We start from the raw sequence: 17596 nt of genomic DNA on the forward strand, positions 1-17596 counted from the left end.
ATCAAGTTTTGAAAATAACTTCAGCTCTGAACCTGAACCTGAAGCGGCGAAAAAGACGGGGACACTATAATAAGCCCTGCAATGAAGACAGGATACTGACTAATCGTTTGCCAAGAATTTCCTTTTTTGTCGTTGTTGTTGTACCTGTAGCTGTTTGCCGGTGATGTAAAAATCCCTTCCTTAAGCCCGGCCGCCACTGACTTCTCTGTTGGGTGTGAAAAAAATAAACATCAACCTACAGCAAATGCAGTTATCTTGTTCAGAAAAGCAAGCGCTACCATCTAATTATCTCCTGCAACAGCTATTTTTATGCATTTCACACATTAATATCAAACAGGATGCTTTACCCTTATCATGCCCTCTTCCCAGCAGCCATATATCATATGAAGACATTTATATATTTTAAAACATCCATCATTATTCCTCTTTGCTCGCTCTCCCGCTGCTGTGTGCCTGTAGTGACTCCTGTAATGAGGCACAGTGCAAACAGCGCTTGTAAATCTGAGCACTCACACTGTGGAAGTGATTTAATTTTTAGCTCTACAGAGACAAGGCAAACACAGTCAGCCGCCAGTGAAATCCAGCAGGTTTGCCTGAGTCAAGTGAAGCTCTTTGGCTGTAATCCACTGGCTAAAAGCACAGGATTTATTTTCCTGACGGGTTCATTCTCTGCTTAACATCTGCAATATTCCTGTGGTATGTGACTAGCATCCGGACGTAGGGGTGCTTTTTATTCAATTGATGTTTTTGTCAGTTAGGTTTTCTTAATAGTATGTCCTACTTTTTAAAAGATTAAAACAATCACTTATGCAGCTAAGCCCTAAATTATTCATACCCCTTGACAGATTTTGATTTAAATTTGTCTTGCTTTGAGTTTATTATGAACAGAACCTTGGGAAGAATGTTGTTAAATGTGCTTCATAAATATGTTGGATTTGGATTTTGGATTATTTTAATTAAAGGCATACTATGCAACATTTTTCAGTTAATTAATGTGTTCCATACCATTTTGGATGATTAAATGAGTCATTTCAGGTCGAACAAAGGTTTTCTCGGCCGCCCTGGGGGTCTGTGGGGGAAATACCGCACTTGCAATTGCAAGAGCTCTCGGCCCGCACCCACAGGCTCAGAAGTCTCGCTTTACGGCGAGAACTCCATGTGTTTTTGCCCTGCCATTCACTATATGCACGCGCAAAAGCAACAACAAAGAACCGCGTGTTAACGTCAAATAAACATGCAAGCATATCGAGTTTTATTATTATTATTATTATTATTATTATTATTATTATTTTTTATTTTTATTTTTTTTATGTTGGCGAAACACTACCGCGGCGAGGCGGCGGCGGTGGCTGCGGCTTGGCGAGACGGCGGCCGTAGCGTCTCGCCAACATAAAAAAAAAATAATAATAATAATAATAAAACTTGCGAGGCGGCGGCGGCGAGGCGAGGCGGCGGAGGCGGCCGCCTCGCCAAGATAGCGCTGCGGGAAGCTTGATGTTCATACCTTCACTGTGTTAGTCATTGTTTGTACTGCTGTTTTTTCCACTTTTCGTTGCGTTCGCCTGTCTGCTAAGCTCAAAACAACCGCGCCTGTCTTGACGGAGAAACCAGAACAGCTGAGCATCTTTACGACAGTGCACTTTTACTTTCGCCCTCTGGGGGGAGCCTCGCTGGATAATCAACCCCGGTTGCATAGTATACCTTTAAAAAAACAACAACGTCTTTCTTCTGAGTGGAAGTAATGCTAACGTTTTGGAGTGACCCAGCTAAGGTCCTGATTTCAATCTGATACAGAATCTGAATAATTTCAAACTTGAAAGACCCACAAATAATTTAGGGCTGATGATGAATGGATATTTAAAAAGTGATGGAACATGCATTGTTACTTGTAAAAGCTGCTAACCTGCTGACAAATAGTTTTCTAATATCCAACCAGAGGGCGCTCAGTTGTACGGAAGAGGATTAGGGCCACTTAAAAAATAAAATAAATTTTTAAGTTCATAGACAGAGCCTAATTCTGACTTTTTCTCAAAATTCTGAGAAAAAAGTCAGAATTCTGAGAAAAAGACAGAATTCTGAGAAAAAGTCAGAATTCTGAGAAAAAAGTCAGAATTCTGACTTTAATCTCAGAATTCTGAGAAAAAAGTCAGAATTGAGTAATTTTTTTTTTTTTTTTTTTTTTTTGAGTGGCCCTAATCCTCTTCCGTACAGTTGGTTGTGATGCCATCCTGAGATTTAAGTCCTGATTACAGAGGCAAATTCAATACTGTGTTATCCTCGAGCAGAAAAATGATTAAGAAAACAGGACTTAACTTTATTGACAGTGATATAGCAACACATATAGAAAACAGATAAGCGTCAATTTCTCTGTTTTCTAGATTGTTGAGATGTAAAGTTCTCGTTGATGCAAGATTTCCTCTCTACGACCCAATCAACTCAAGCAACTTTTACTTGGAGTCATGGTGCTTGTGTAAACACTCGCATGGCCAGAAGCAGCGGCTCCAGCCAGTCGACTCATTTGTTCTCTTTCAGTGTGATCGCTGCCGAGCGGAGACTGCTTTAATTTGATTGATGTGTGGTTCACCAAGCCAGGGATTTGGTTGTAATTACTCTTGGTGCTTACCGTGATAAGGAAATTAATCAAGCCATTATGTTGCTCCCAGTTTATCGTCAGGACACAATAATTGAATAAACCACCCTCACTTGTCTTCAAAGTCACCCCTGATTGTGGTGTACAACAACCGGTGGAAGGTTAAAGGGCATAGTGCTGCTGAAGAGCACATTTCACCTTTAGATTACCTAACCATTCTGGTTAATGTGTTGTGGTGCTTGTTCTTAATCTCAGTGGAAAACTTATTTAAATGTGGAGCGTGTGGACAGTGAGGTAATCCATTGTACACCTGGTCTGTCTTTCTGTTAGCTGTGACATCATCAGGGGACGCAGATCATCCGCTATTACCATAAAACATAGAAAGTACTCCTGGATCAATGTGAGCTTCTGTGCTTTCTGTGTCTCTGCTCTGTCTTCTCTAAGCCCCAGTGGGTGGAGGCAGATGAGCGTTCACATTGAGCCTGGTTCTGGTTCTGCTGGAGGTTCTCCTCCCTGTTAAAGGGGAGTTTTCCTCTCCACTGTCGCTTCATGCATGCTCAGTATGAGGGATTGCTGCAAAGCCATCCACAATGCAGACGACTGTCCACTGTGGCTCTACTCTCTTTCAGGAGGAGTGAATGCTGCTTGGAGAGACTTGATGCAACCTGCTGGGTTTCCTTAGAGAGGAAACTTTTCGACCAATCTGTATAATTTGATTGAATTTGACCTTGTAAAGTGCCTTGAGATGACATGTATCATGAATTGGCGCTATATAAATAAAAATGAATTCAGTTCAATTGAATTATCTCCAAAAAATATTTTATCTGAAAATAACTCATATATATATAGAGTCTTCTGCCTCAGCCTTTTAAAATAACTGAGGCTGTTTAAAGGTTGATGCAATGCATTCCACAGCCTGAGGGTCACTGCTCTAATATTATCCATTTCCTCTTGTCTTATTATTTGGAACCACAACCCACTTTTGACCACAAGATATGAACCCAGACGAAGCAACGTGGAGTTTGTAAAGTTCCAATACATTTGCTGGAGCTTTATGGCACAGCCCTAAAATTTTAAAATGGGTTAGACAATCTAACAGTAGCAACAATAACAGAGGGCTTCTCTTAGGTGGTGTGGAAGCCAAAGTTCTCCAGATAGCGTCTGGGATCCAATATGAACTCATATTTTGTCTTATTTTGAGACAAATTGGTTATTCATAGACAGAGCCTAAAGTTAATTTCTGGAGTCAAAAACAAATGTAGTCGGCTATATAATGCTGAGTTAGAGCTATTATTTTTTATTTATATATATAGGGGAGAATTTCCTTGTGGCTCGGGGGAGTTTCCGGCGGATAGAAGAAAAAAAGTAAACACCGAAGCTACACAGTTTTTCTTACCGTAGCTGTACACATTTTGTGCCAGTATCAGCCAACTTTGGTTGTTTTGCACAATCAATCATTGAACAACTACTGTAAGAAGATTTCACTGTGGAACCTGAATAAACATTCGTCTGCCATCTTGTTTACGTCGGAGTACCATGCAGGTGTGATTGAGAGCAACGCAGCCGCTGAAGCGCGATTAATGTAAACCACGCGTCTCTGTGCGTCGGATCCCTTAGGTGGGTTTGTTAAAAATCTACAAGCAGCATTATTTTACTGACAGGAAATGATCAGGCTTTCTCTTTTTACTTTTATATCCAAGTCCAAGATCTTGCATCATAATCGCTTGACTCTGCAATGTTATATCTTCAGATGGCATCTTCTCACTGCTTTTAAGACTGTTGTTAATCCCCACAGCAAAAGAAGCAACCTTAACCCTTGCAATGACAACCTAATTGCAATAAGCTTTAAAAACTATTTGTGGGGAAAAACTGACAGCAGCAACTTTTTGCAACAAAATTTCTCCTTTTTTTCCCAGATAACCTTGCCATGAATCTTATTTCGTAAAGTTACCGGCCCACTACTGTCAGCTTTGTTAATCTTGGTCTGAGAAGTCAACCATTAAAGGGGATGCGTCATGAAAAATCCACTTCTTTAGCCCTTAAATAATTTTTATGGTGTACTTGGAGTATCTGGGAGGAAATTAGAACCCTTACTGTGAGTTTCTCAGTGTCAGTAGTCGGCATCATAGTATAACTCAAAACCTTTGAGCAAATCACTTTATTTGGAGTAGCAGAAAGATGATTGAAACCTGTCAAAAATCTCAGGCAAACTCCACACAGAAAAGCTCAGGCAGCGATTTGAACCCAGGAACTTCTCACCAGGCAACAGCACTAACTACCGCTGTGCAGCTTTCCCAACGGATACCTTTTATTTCTAAATGTCAACCATTGATGCTAAGGCATGTTTGACACCTTATTGACATTTTTCCACGAGATCTGAAGACCTTTTTAATAATCTTGCAATTGACTCTTTTGCTCAGATGCTTAATTGACCGCCGCACATTAATTGCAGCACTGCGTTTGCATTTCTTTAGCTGAAAGGCCTGCATCTTAACTCGTAATCAATTGCACTCGACCTGAGAGCATCCGCTTTCATTTCACACTGAATCATTTCAACAGGTTTGAGCCCTCTTAAACCAAAGAAAGTGAGGGATGTATCTCATTTTCCTTGTGTGGCTTTAATTGCACGTGTCCTTTGGGCGGTGATGAAGCTGTTCTTTACTCTAGTATGAAACTTGGACAAACATCCTGACTGTAATTTAAAGCCAGGCGACTCGCGAACCACCCAGTTGGGGTTTTTAATTGTGGTCGTAGATCATCTCCTTCCCTCGTAATTATCTCAACTATCATCATTCCTTTGGTAATGATGATCAATTGTTTCACATCACTCTGACAGGGATAATGAAAAGTTTATTAGCCTCTCTCAACCTCACACAAGTGGCTGTGGAATACTTAATTTAGCAAAAATAAGTGCATCAGTTTCCGTGTGTATCAACATAAATCCCTCCTAAAACTCCTGAGAATGAATCATGCATTTTCTTGCTTGTACTTCACTGTCTGGATTAATATAGTTGCTTGCTGGTAGACGTATCAAGGCTCTAACAGCAGACAACTTGGCAACCTTTTTCTTTGAATAATTAGAATCTTTATCTTGTCAGCCTGAGAAACACTCCGACGCACAGAGCTGTGTTTTTGTTGTTAATTTTTTTAACTTAAAGGGAATACACAAATGGATACCTGAGCCAGCACAGTCGAAACGTTATCTGTCGTTTGTAGATGAACTAGTCGTCTAGTTGGAATGGATTTATAACCAGTGTGTTGTTGGAAAATGTGCACAATCAGGTTCCAGAAGTGAGTTCAGATTCAGAACCTTATTGTGTTTTTCCCAGGCTTGAAGTCTTCTGAAGCTTTCCTAAGGAGATCATGCAGAGCCAGATGTTCTTTTTGCGCTGTCGCTTCACCCTTGGCCGTATTGATCCTTCCCGGCGTGTTGCCTGACTTGTTTGCCACAGTTTGTTATTCACTTGCTCTCCTGGGCACGAGGAGTCTTGACGTCCTCGGTCAGTGGGATGGGACACGTGTGTGTGGAGGCCATGGCAACCAGGATGGCACAAGCATCAACTTGAATGGATTTTTTTTTATCTAATCCTGGATCCTGCAGTATATCAAAGGCTCAAAACGCTTTACTTCAGCTTGTTCTTACCATTCTTTTGTAATAATCGTAGAAACATCACAAACAACCATATTTAACATAGAATGACCTGGATGATAAGCACTAAAGAATGCGTTATCTCTATTAATCATTTTATATCATGCATATATTTAATTTTGTCTTCATTCTTTTCTCATGTTTGTTTATTCACCTTCCACAAAAAAATATTCAATCTGTCATATTTAGCTTTCTATGTACATATAGATATATAAAGGTGTGGGGGTTGTCTGCATAAATAAATTCTACATTTAAATAGATTTTATTTATTTAACTTTACAACATTAATTTATTTCTTTTGCATCCAAAGAGGCTGGCTTTTCTTTTGAAGTAATGCTAATCAATACTTTTCCAGGCTGCCCAACGTTTTCTTCAAAACTTTGGCTGCATTCTCTGGTTTTCTTTTCAGCCTTTGGACTGCCAAGGCTTATTCCACGGGGAAATTAGTTAAATTAGGAAAACATGCTCATCTTAGGAATGTTCTAAATGAAATGACTTTACAAGATATGAAAAACTAAATCTGACACAGCCCCTGAGAGATACTTTGTTTTTTTCATTTTATCAAACTTTTAGCTTGTAACTCTTTTGGAATCACCTTGTTTTTGCTAAATTGCGGAGGTGTGGACTCAAGTTATGTGAATCTAGTCATAAATCTTAAGACTGAGCCCTCATTCACGCAGACTCCTTCTGGGATTGCCAACTCCTTGAAAAATGAATAAGGGACACGTCTCGGTCCGCCATTGCCTTCCACCCTACCAACATGATGAATCTTTTTTTTTTGCCTTTTCTTCTGTGTTTGAAATGATTTTGTGAACATATTGTTCAAACCTCAGTTTAATTAGGCAGATATTTTTGTTTCTGAATTTGGGTCAGTTTGTTTTTTCAGGGGACATCGGCATCCCTAACTCCGTCATCCGTGCGTTTCTCTCTGCCGCAAATAGAAGCCATTCTAGTTGATGTGATAATTCCCACCGGCTCCGTGGCGACTTTTGACCGATGACATTTCTAACAACCCAGATGAGCCAGACAGGAGGTGAGACACTGGATGCATCAACAGATGCATCTAGTGCGGCGTCCAGTTTGGATTGCCGCACAGCACATTTGGCGATGGATGAAGGAACGAAAACAGAACGTTGTCAGCGTGAAGCCAGTGTCAAAAGTATTCATATCTATTGCTCAAGTAGAAGAATAGATACTAGAGTTTAAAAATACTTCTGTAGAAGTAGAAGTATGAACTCAAACCTTTTTCTCAAGTAAAAGTATAAAAGTACCGGATATAAAACTACTTAAAGTACTGAAGTAGACGTAAACCTTTAAATCTTTTTTAGCACCAAGTATTTGTCTCTGAAGTCGTACTTCAGAGACATATTATCAGTAACCTTTCAATAACCAAGTCAACAGATGTAAGACAACAAACTGGACAGGAAAATTAGTGCATTATCCTCTTATAACAATTACCCTTGTATGGCTGTCTGCATACACCAAACAGTGTTGTCAAAACAAATGATTAATCCTGGCGGTTAATAAAAGAAATAAATAAATAAACAAAAAGGAAAATAACAATCCTAACCAATCCTATTCTTCCACATTTTGTTTTTCTTCTTACATTTTGTTGGGGTGTTTGGCAAACAGCTTGGTGCAGTACTGCCTCCAACCACAATCTAAATCACTCTGTTCGGGTAGCGCCATTTATCTGAATATTTATTGTGTTTTTTAGTGACAAGCCAGAACGAAAACAAGCAGAAATAAAATATAATTAATGAGACTCTTTTAAAAATGGAGTAGAAGTAAAACACTAAAGTGTAAATAACCAAAATTTGTACTTTAGCAAGGTAACAAAGTATTTGTACTTAAATACTTGACATTTCTGGAGGCCAGCCTTTGTGTCTCTCTCTCTCTCTCTCTCTCTCTCTCTCTCTCTCTCTCTCTCTCTCTCTCTCTCTCTCTCTCTCTCTATCTATCTCTATATATATATATATATATATATATATATATATATATATATATATATATATATATATATATATATATATATATATATATACAATTTCATGTTTTGACCTCAACCATCTTCCATGGCTTATTCCTCTGTTTTCGACCTGGACTGATATCTCGACCCTGAACCTGGCCCAGCCCATCGGCTCCGTCTTGCTGTCAGCTGTTTTTTTTGTTTTTTTTTTCTGCAAGTCCAGTTCTGTATTAATGAACCTTTTAAAGCACCACACCGTGTCTGGCTGGAACATCTCTGGACATGCGGAACAAGGATTTCCCTTGGACTTTCACACAAAAACCTGTTTCCTTACCTGGACTTATCCATTGTGGTTTGAAAATATTTAACAACATCTCTTTCAAAGAAAATAACTATAAGTAATAGATTTTCAAAAATTCCAGACTCCTTTATTAATTGAAACAAATTTAACACCCTTCATATCTCCTCTAATATCCATCTCTCTCCAACCATTCCTTTACAGATTGGGAGCGTCAGGTACCCGGACATCAATATTTCTAACAGGCTGAATGAGCTGACAGAATTAAATTATATCCCATTACTCAAATTAATTGAAGATGACCTCTCGTTGCGGAGGACTCTTCCTCTCTCACTTATGGGGGACGCGTGTGTGCAATCAAAATGCTGATCCTCCCTAAAATAAATCAAATCTTCTCTGTGAACCAAGCTCAACCACCCTGGGCTTTGTTAAAAAAAAATTAGATTCTCTCATGTCAACAAATATTTATGGATGTCTCAACCTCCATGCTTAAGTTTAACAATTTTAAAAAAGGCTAAAAGAACTTTGGAAAACCCAAGCCTCTTTTTTTATTATCAGTATTGCTAGATAGATAACCATTTATCTTAAATTAGATTTGGAAAAATTCATCAGTCTATGGATAAAATTAGAACAAGGAAATCTGTATCTCAGATATTCCATTTATTACCCCGTTAATTAAGCAGCATCAGTATCAGCACATCTTTGACAGCCTGGTGGGAATATCTCAAAATTAATAGCTCTTCAATTTCCCCATCCAGGCGAACAACCGTTTGGAAAAACCCAGATATCCTTTCAAATAAAAAGGCTCTTAGCTCTTCAACATGGAATAGAAAAGGGGTAAATCATTTAATGGAAAATATTTCATACCCTTTTAACATTTTAAATGATTGATATAGCATTACTAAAAATTAATTATTTAAGTATTACCAACTAAAGTCTGCTTTCCAATCCAAATTTAAAATTGAACAAATACACATAGAACTTCCTCTAGTAATAACGAGCTTCCTTTAAACTCCCCCAAACTTACTTTCCAAAGGTTTTTTAAAACTCTCAGAACCTGATTTAACAATCTCACTTCCTATCAGTAAATGGGACGTTGATCCTGTGGGCTGAGGTTTTTAAGGTACATTTATTACACTTTAAAAGGAGCAGAATGGAGGGGAATGCGTGCGGAATGGGTCAAAATAAAAAATTTGCAAATGTCCCTCCGTTAAATCTAGTAAGATCTGATTCTTCCACGTAAACATAAAAGAAAAGGTTTTATTCAGACGTCTTATTTGTTGTGTCTCCAAAGATTTATACCTGACTTTTAACACGCTCAGACTGTCTCAGAAGGCCGTGCTAAAGCAGAGTGTCAGCCTTTCTTGTTCTTTTTGTGTGCTACAGAGAATAAGTTGAACATCTGGGGATGCAATCTGCTTTAATCTCAGTCTGATATGGTGCTTTTTAAATGCAAATGCAGAAAACAGCTTTTTTTGGGGGGTTCTTTTAAATTGCCGCTTGTTTGCTTCCTGGACACCTGCACAGTCCCAGCTGATGTTGTGAGCAATAACCCAGAGAGCGAACGCTAGTACTCCACCCTGCAGCTGGCAGATTACTCAGCAGCTCTTTTAGCTGTTTATTCATTTTACACTATAGATGGGATGTGGACGGGGAAACTTAACATGATGATTCTTTTCTGACATTGGCTGTCAGTGATGTTATGTCTAAAATGTCAAAGAAATAATAAAATTTAATAAATATAAGAGATGCGATTATGATTTCTGTAGGGCTGCTTTCAGTGGTTATTTTGAGTATTTTTCATGCCAAAAATGTCAGCAAAATTTGAAAACACAAAGCAGAGTAATGAAATAATAATATGAAAGTCCTGTTTATACAAAGTTACTTGATCTTCTTTTATATAAAAAGCCATCTTTGGTTCCAATTTACACTTTTCTGAAACAGTATTTTTATTTAAATTTTCTTGACATCAAGGCAAGGCAAGGCAAGGCAAGGCAAATTTATTTATATAGCACAATTCAGTACAGAGACAATGCAAAGTGCTTTACATGATTAAAATATAGGAATGAAAGCAAGTAGGTATAGAATGTAGAAACAAAAAAGAACATTAAAAACAGTAAAACAGTTTAACTTGAACATTCAAAGGCAATCCTAAACAAATGTGGTTTTTAATCTCAATTTAAAGGAACTCAGCTTTAAAGGAGCTTTCCGCACTTTTACAGTTTTCTGGAAGTTTGTTCCAAATAAGTGGAGCATAGGAACTAAATGCTGCTTCTCCTTGTTTAGTTCTGGTTCTAGGTATGCAGAGTAGGCTGGAGCCAGAAGACCTGAGTGGTCTGGATGGTTTATACGCTGATAACAAGTCTGTGATGTATTTAGGTGTTAAGCCATTTAGGGATTTATAGACTAACAGAAGTATTTTAAAGTCTATTCTCTGAGATACAGGTAGCCAGTGGAAGGACTTTAGAACTGGGGTGATTCTCTGCTTTCTTAGTCTTAGTGAGGACACAGGCAGCAGCGTTCTGGATTCAGCGTTCTGAATTCAGCGTTCTGGATTCAGCGTTCTGGATTCAGCGTTCTGGATCAGGTTAGTTTATTACAGGAGAGGGTATCTACTTCTAGTAGAGGAAAAGAAAGTCTCTTTATTAATGACGCACTTGTTATCTCTTCATCTTGACATCTTAATCTCATGTTCGACTCGGCTACTGCTTCTCTAAGGAACCCAATCCAAAATGTCTGCTCTATTCCAGTTTAGTCAGATGAAGTGTCAGAAAGGTGAACTGCAAGGAAGCTGTTCACCTTTGAGATCTGCACACCTGGCCTCTGGCACTGTGTTGTATGGAACCCCTATTCTCCTTACATCCTGCTTAAACAGAAATGTTTTGACATAATCTAACATAAGAGGACTTTAAAAGGGACTTAAATAAACGTCAAACTCAACTGAAAATAAATCGTACAATGTTTTAAGTTTAAAGTGAGTTCACTAAATAAAGATCAGGGGCAAAGACAAACTATTTGTGCTATGAGGTTGTTTTATGGAAACATATCAAGGAATGCAACTGACAGACAGTTTTTGATACTACATGTATTGGCAATTTCTGTCATGTGTGGTTTGAATTAAGACACATACTCTAACAATAATGCAAAAAATATAGAATAAATGTAACAAAGATGTTTCTTCTTCAGCTCACTGTACTTTTAAGGACGCCTCAGAGTACAAAAGCAATAAAGATGTGCGAGTATATTGAGATTCCTTATTTAATATCATTCAGAGTTAAGGAATAAAAACAAGAATATTTTCGCTATTTGCCTTAAATTATCTGTGAGAATAATTTGTAGGTCCAAATACATAATTACAGCAGAAAGACTAGAGAGCCTTTCACTGCTTTGCTGTAGCACAATTGTTTCCACTTTTTGCAGAACAAAAGAAAAACGTCTATTTAGTTTGAACTGTAAGCGTGTCTCTGCCACCCATGTCCAACCTCCTCCTCTTGATTCCTGCACCAAAAGAACATCGCACGTTCTCGTGAGAAGTGGAAATTGCATGAATATATTTGACAAAAAAAGTGATAAAAAAAAAATCCCGTTCTCGCTGCCCCGTGTGCGTCATGTCTTCCAGCCATCTGTCGCCATCAGCCGAGAGGATCCTCGCGCTGGGAGGAGGTCGACTCTGCCCTTCTGACAAAGGCCGGAACATGAGGAAGTGACAGGACGATCGCTTCTTCTTTTTTTTGTCCCAAAGCATTTCTCGTCACAGAGGGACGTTTGCTCGTAAGGCGTGACTCATCATCTGAGAGAAAGGGGGTCAACGTGTTTCTTCTGCGTCTGCATTTTCTGAGCGAGTGACTCGGCCTGCCTGGATCCCGCTGTCTCACGTCTTACCTGCTTCGAGGTTTTTCGCAGTAAACAAACCATGGCCGGATTTTCGAGGATTAGTCTCCACATAATTCTTCCTCGTCAAGCGGGCTGTCATTTAATCCGCTCCATTCTCTTTTTTTATGAGCTTCTTCGGTGCTTCGCATTGACCCCTTCCGAACCTCTGGCTGCTTCACAATCACACTGCAAAAACTGAACTAAAAATAAGTAAAATTTATGTGAAATTAGTGTATTTGTCCTTGATTTGTCCAGGTAAATAAGACTATTTGCCGATGGAATAATATTTTTCCACTTAAAATTGGAACAACTCACATTTCAAGTGCAGGATGTCTAATTATCTTATTTTAGGTGTAAAGATACTCATTCCATTGGCAGATAATCTTATTTACTGGCTCAAATCAAGGACGAATAGACTAACTTTAAGGAACATTTTACTTGTTTTTTGATCCGTTTTTGCAGAGCAGGCAGGAAGTGGATGAGGGAGAGGAGACGGAAAAGGGATTCCTTGAAAAGACATAAAAAACGGTTTATACCTTGAAAAGTTCCGACTATAAAGGTCAAAAGGCCAGATTGAACGGGCATACATTGGCTGCTGTTTAAACTGATTTAATTTAGAAGTCATCAGCTGCTGCGCAGAGACAACAAAGAAGGGACGGCAGAAGCAGAAAGGAGCCGAGTCAAAGGAGAAAGCTTTGGGTCACGTTCCACTTTTATTCAGCTACACAAAGCAGGCCTTTCGCAGCAAAAAGTTTCTCCTTTTCTCCTTCGATGTCGAGATAATGGTGTGCTTATTGTTCAGACGGTCACACGAAGCACAAGTTGCTTTTATTTCCACCGGCTGGAACATAATTAAACGTCTCCGCGCTGAACAAACAAGGCGCTCCAGATTCGATTAAAAACGTGATGTTGCCATTAGAGAAGCGAGGTTTAACGGTAAACTGCAAAAGATTTTACGTTTCTGTCGCTGTGCCCCAGCTGCTATCGCGAGGAGCTGAAAAAAATCTGCTTTATGGAAAGGAAACAAATCGGTTTGTTGTTGCGCTGATCCAGGGGAGGAAAATGGCATAAAAAAAAGCTTCCTAGATGATTATTTTCACATGGTCCACTTTTCTTTTTCTTTCACTGTTTAGGAAAGATTAACACACTGTCAGATATTACAGAGCACTATCTTTAAAGGGAGCTCTGACAGCACATGTATGTCAGTCAAGTTTAAATCTAACATATTATGTGAGGAGGAAAGATAGTTCAGATAACATTTTTTTGAGCACATTGTATTTATGAGTGGTGCAGCAAACCATACCGATGTGGAGAAACCAAATTATAGCGTATTTTCTTCTCCTTTATGAGGTGATTAAATTGTATATTCTTGCTCCTAGTTCCACTTAAAACTCTGTTTTCTTCACTAACGTGATAGTTTCATGAGAGCAACCATCCAACCGGAAAACATGTGGCTGGGGAATATTTGAATTTTTTTATGTGTGTTTTCATAACTAGATCAGAAATCAATTCTAGTCAGAATGAACTGAATTATTTCTTTTTGCCTATGGCTATCTCCGTTGAGCGAGAAGAAGAGGACACCCTGGACAGGTCGCTAGTCCGTCACGCAGCAACACAGAGACACGCGGGACAAACGACAATGTGTAAACGTACACCTAGGGGTGATTCAGAAAGGACCTTGATTATTAATTTGTGTCGGTCGAATCACCGTTTTCCGCTAACAGTCCGAGCTGGACTAGGAAAAAGATTTCACTGTGCAGATAAATATGTGTGCGTGGCATTAAGATGGTAAACAATTTTATAAGAGAAAAGCAAAAACTGCTTTTTGTAACTCCAAATAACTCCAAATGCGCTCTCCTTTTTAAATGAAAATAATGCATTTTGTTCAAACTAAAACATAATAATAAGTATGTTTTGTATAAATACATACAAACTCTCTGCCAAAGACAATCTAAATACCGCATAGGGATTTCACTTTATTCACAACTGTATAATAAAGTGTTTCAGGTATATGATGTTTTTAATTTCAGCCGCAGTTTATGTCTCTGTTACGTCATGGTACATGATAAATGAGAAAATAGAATAAGCATGTCTGATGAGTTAAATCAGGTCATTTTCACCACCTTTTATTTCAGCAGGCTGTCCTGCATGTATGCATTTCCAGTGTCTTAGCAGGACAACGTTGTGGCTGTCAGTTCAGTTTGCTGCATGTGACAGCAAGGTCAGGAAATAAGTTTTGGCTTTGTGATGATGCAGACTCAAACATAAGGATCTTCTTGTTGTCATGGTGAGTGCCTCCCTCGCTGTTTTGCTAATGTTACAACTTACATCAACGTCATCAACTCTCTTTCTTCGTCCTCGTATTGCTACTGCTGTTTAACATCTGTTATGGCAGAAGTCGAAGCAACAGCAAATATGTGTAATTTTTGCACATTTGGCAGCATCTGCCTGTAGATTTTCCCATTTTGTCATGTTGCTTTTTCCTTTGGCTGTATATTTTGTGCGCTCACTCTTTTGGTGTATTTATGTATTCTCTTAGCTTATAGCTACAGAGTTCAGCCACACCGAACACCAGCTGAACGTCATACATACCTTAGTTTGAGGCACAGTTAAAACGCTGTACGTCTCATTTTAAACAATATCTGGTACAACAGGAAAATATGTCTGCATTCAATAACTGGTAGCAGAAGAGTCTAAGGCCCTGTTTGGATCACATCGTTTTCTGGTGAAAACAGAACCGTTTAGTTGCGTTTGTACCCTTCATTTTCAGGACAACAGCCAACGTTTCTTCTTACAACGTTTTCACAGCTACTTTTCTACTGCTGCCCCAAAATGAAGATTGTAATTAGAATGTCGTCGTGTAAGCATGTTGACAGAGACGGAACAAAAGTCCCGTTTTCAGTGCATTGTTAGTCAACAGGGCCTAAACTATGAAGTTTGGCTTTATAAATGTAACTTTTTGGAAGTCTATCAAACATTCAGCAACTGTTTATATATTAGACCATGCATATGCTTGAAAAAACAGACATTTTTTCAGACTCAACCTTAAAGTTCTTCCTTTTTTGGCGAGCACCATGCCCTCCAAAAAACAATATTCAATATACGCTTCTTGTACAAGTCGCTGTGCGTGGGGACATAAATGGTTGAGGAACCACTAATAAACCAATGTTCACCCGTATTGATTTAACAAACCTGAGTGGAACTGGGAGACAGGAAGGGGAAGTGAGGAAACCGTGCGATGGAGAGGAAGGCAGGTTAAAGGCATACTATGCAACATTTTTCAGTTAATTAATGTGTTCCATACCGTTTTGGATGATTAAATGAGTCATTTCAGGTCGAACAAAGGTTTTCTCGGCCGCCCTGGTGGTCTGTGGGGGAAATACCGTACTTGCAATTGCAAGAGCCCTCGGCCCGCACCCACAGAAGTCTCGCTTTACGGCGAGAACTCCATGTGTTTTTGCCCTGCCATTCACTATATGCACGCGCAAAAGCAACAACAAAGAACCGCGTGTTAACGTCAAATAAACATGCAAGCATATCGAGTATTATTATTATTATTTTATTTATTTTATTTATTTTTTTTATGTTGGCGAGACGCTACCGCGGCGGCCGCGGCGAGGAGGCGGCGGCGGCTTGGCGAGGCGGTGGCGGTAGCGTCTCGCCAACATAAAAAAAAAAATAATAATAATAAAACTGCCGAGGTGGCGGCCGCGCCAAGATAGCGCTGCAAGAAGCTTGATGTTCATACCTTCACTGTGTTAGTCATTGTTTGTACTGCCGTTTTTTCCACTTTTCGTTGCGTTCGCTTGTCTGCTAAGCTCAAAACAACCGCGCCTGGCTTGACGGAGGAACCAGAACAGCTGAGCATCTTTACGACAGTGCACTTTTACTTTCGCCCTCTGGGGGGAGCCTCGCTGGAAAATCAACCCCGGTTGCATAGTATACCTTTAAGAGGTGTGACTGGGCCAGTCCAAAGTCGAAAAAAAAAGATCAAAGGAAATGTTTATGGGTTAGGTTAAAATGAAAATAAAATTGCCCAAAGTGCAGCGGCCCACTGAGTAAATGCTCAGTGGGCCTAACTACCAGTCCAGCCCCGTTAATTTCCTTACATTCTCACAGAGGGAGATTATGCTTTGCCAACTGTCTTTCCAGAAGTGAAGTATAAGAAAAGATGTGAAAGAAGAAAAGATTCTTCACCAGGATTTGAATGTAGTTTTTGTTTCCTTGTTGGTCCTTGTGAATAAATCATTATATTCATGATTATTGTGGTAAAATCCTGATTATTGCCACATTTCTTCTATAAATCCACCCTCATTGTTTTTCCTCTTCAGCTAATGATCAAACTGTGTTTTTTTTTTTCAAACCCGCTGTGTGTTAGGTGCTCCAAATTGACTGAGAGTTTTAATTTTGCTGTAAGAATAAAATAAGAAATCTAGAATCCAAGCGAAACTCTGTGGAAAGACCTGGCCCCCCATTGTGGACTGGGCTGGTAGATAATGAAATTTCCATTGCACAGGTTTGAAATCACATCATCTTTAGGATGTGTCCAGACAACCTCTCTTTGGAGGTTTTGTGGCCTTGTCGTACCTGGTGATTTAGAACAGAAACTTTTCAGAGAAACTATATATTCTATCTGGTCCTGGGATGCTTTAGGATCCCCCAAAGGAAGCTTAAAGGGTTTTGTAGAGGAGATGTCTGGGTTTCCTTGTTGGACCATTTGGACATTTTGGACCTGTGTGACCTGCAATCAAAATGAATGGATTGTTTGCTTTGGCTTTGGAAACCATTTAATATAGTTTAATATGTTTTTTTTTTCTTTTTCTTCCAATCATGAGATGAAAGGTTATCTGCAGATACTGTTGTCTGAAATCTATATTGCAATATTAGCCACCATTATCAATGGTGTCATTACACCCGGACAATAATATTATGAAATACAATATTTATTAGTGGCTTTTCAAAAGGTATGTAATTTTATTACCTTGTAATGAACTGTTTGAATTAAAGAAACTAGAGTCCCTCCTGTTTAGATGAGACTAAACTCAAAGAATTTCCGATTAATACCACCAGATGGCTCTCCATCCAACACACTTAAGCTTTAAGGTCAATGTTTCAGGTTCTTATCAGAGTACTTTATTAAAAGCTGATTCATACAAACACATACAGATAATTATCATTGTATCAGAGAGTTTTCAAACAAAGTCTTTTCTCAGTAAA

General features: G+C 39.0%; 1 protein-coding gene across 1 annotated transcript in view; it reads left to right on the forward strand.

Moving 5' to 3' along the window:
• srrm4 (serine/arginine repetitive matrix 4) overlaps window positions 1-17596 on the forward strand; it is a 94808-nt gene that overhangs the window by 45399 nt on the left and 31813 nt on the right. The gene's annotated exons all lie outside the window — the stretch shown is intronic.

This window comes from Fundulus heteroclitus, chromosome 12 (genome assembly GCF_011125445.2).
Source record: "Fundulus heteroclitus isolate FHET01 chromosome 12, MU-UCD_Fhet_4.1, whole genome shotgun sequence".
In the NCBI taxonomy this organism is placed as follows: Eukaryota; Metazoa; Chordata; class Actinopteri; order Cyprinodontiformes; family Fundulidae; genus Fundulus; species Fundulus heteroclitus.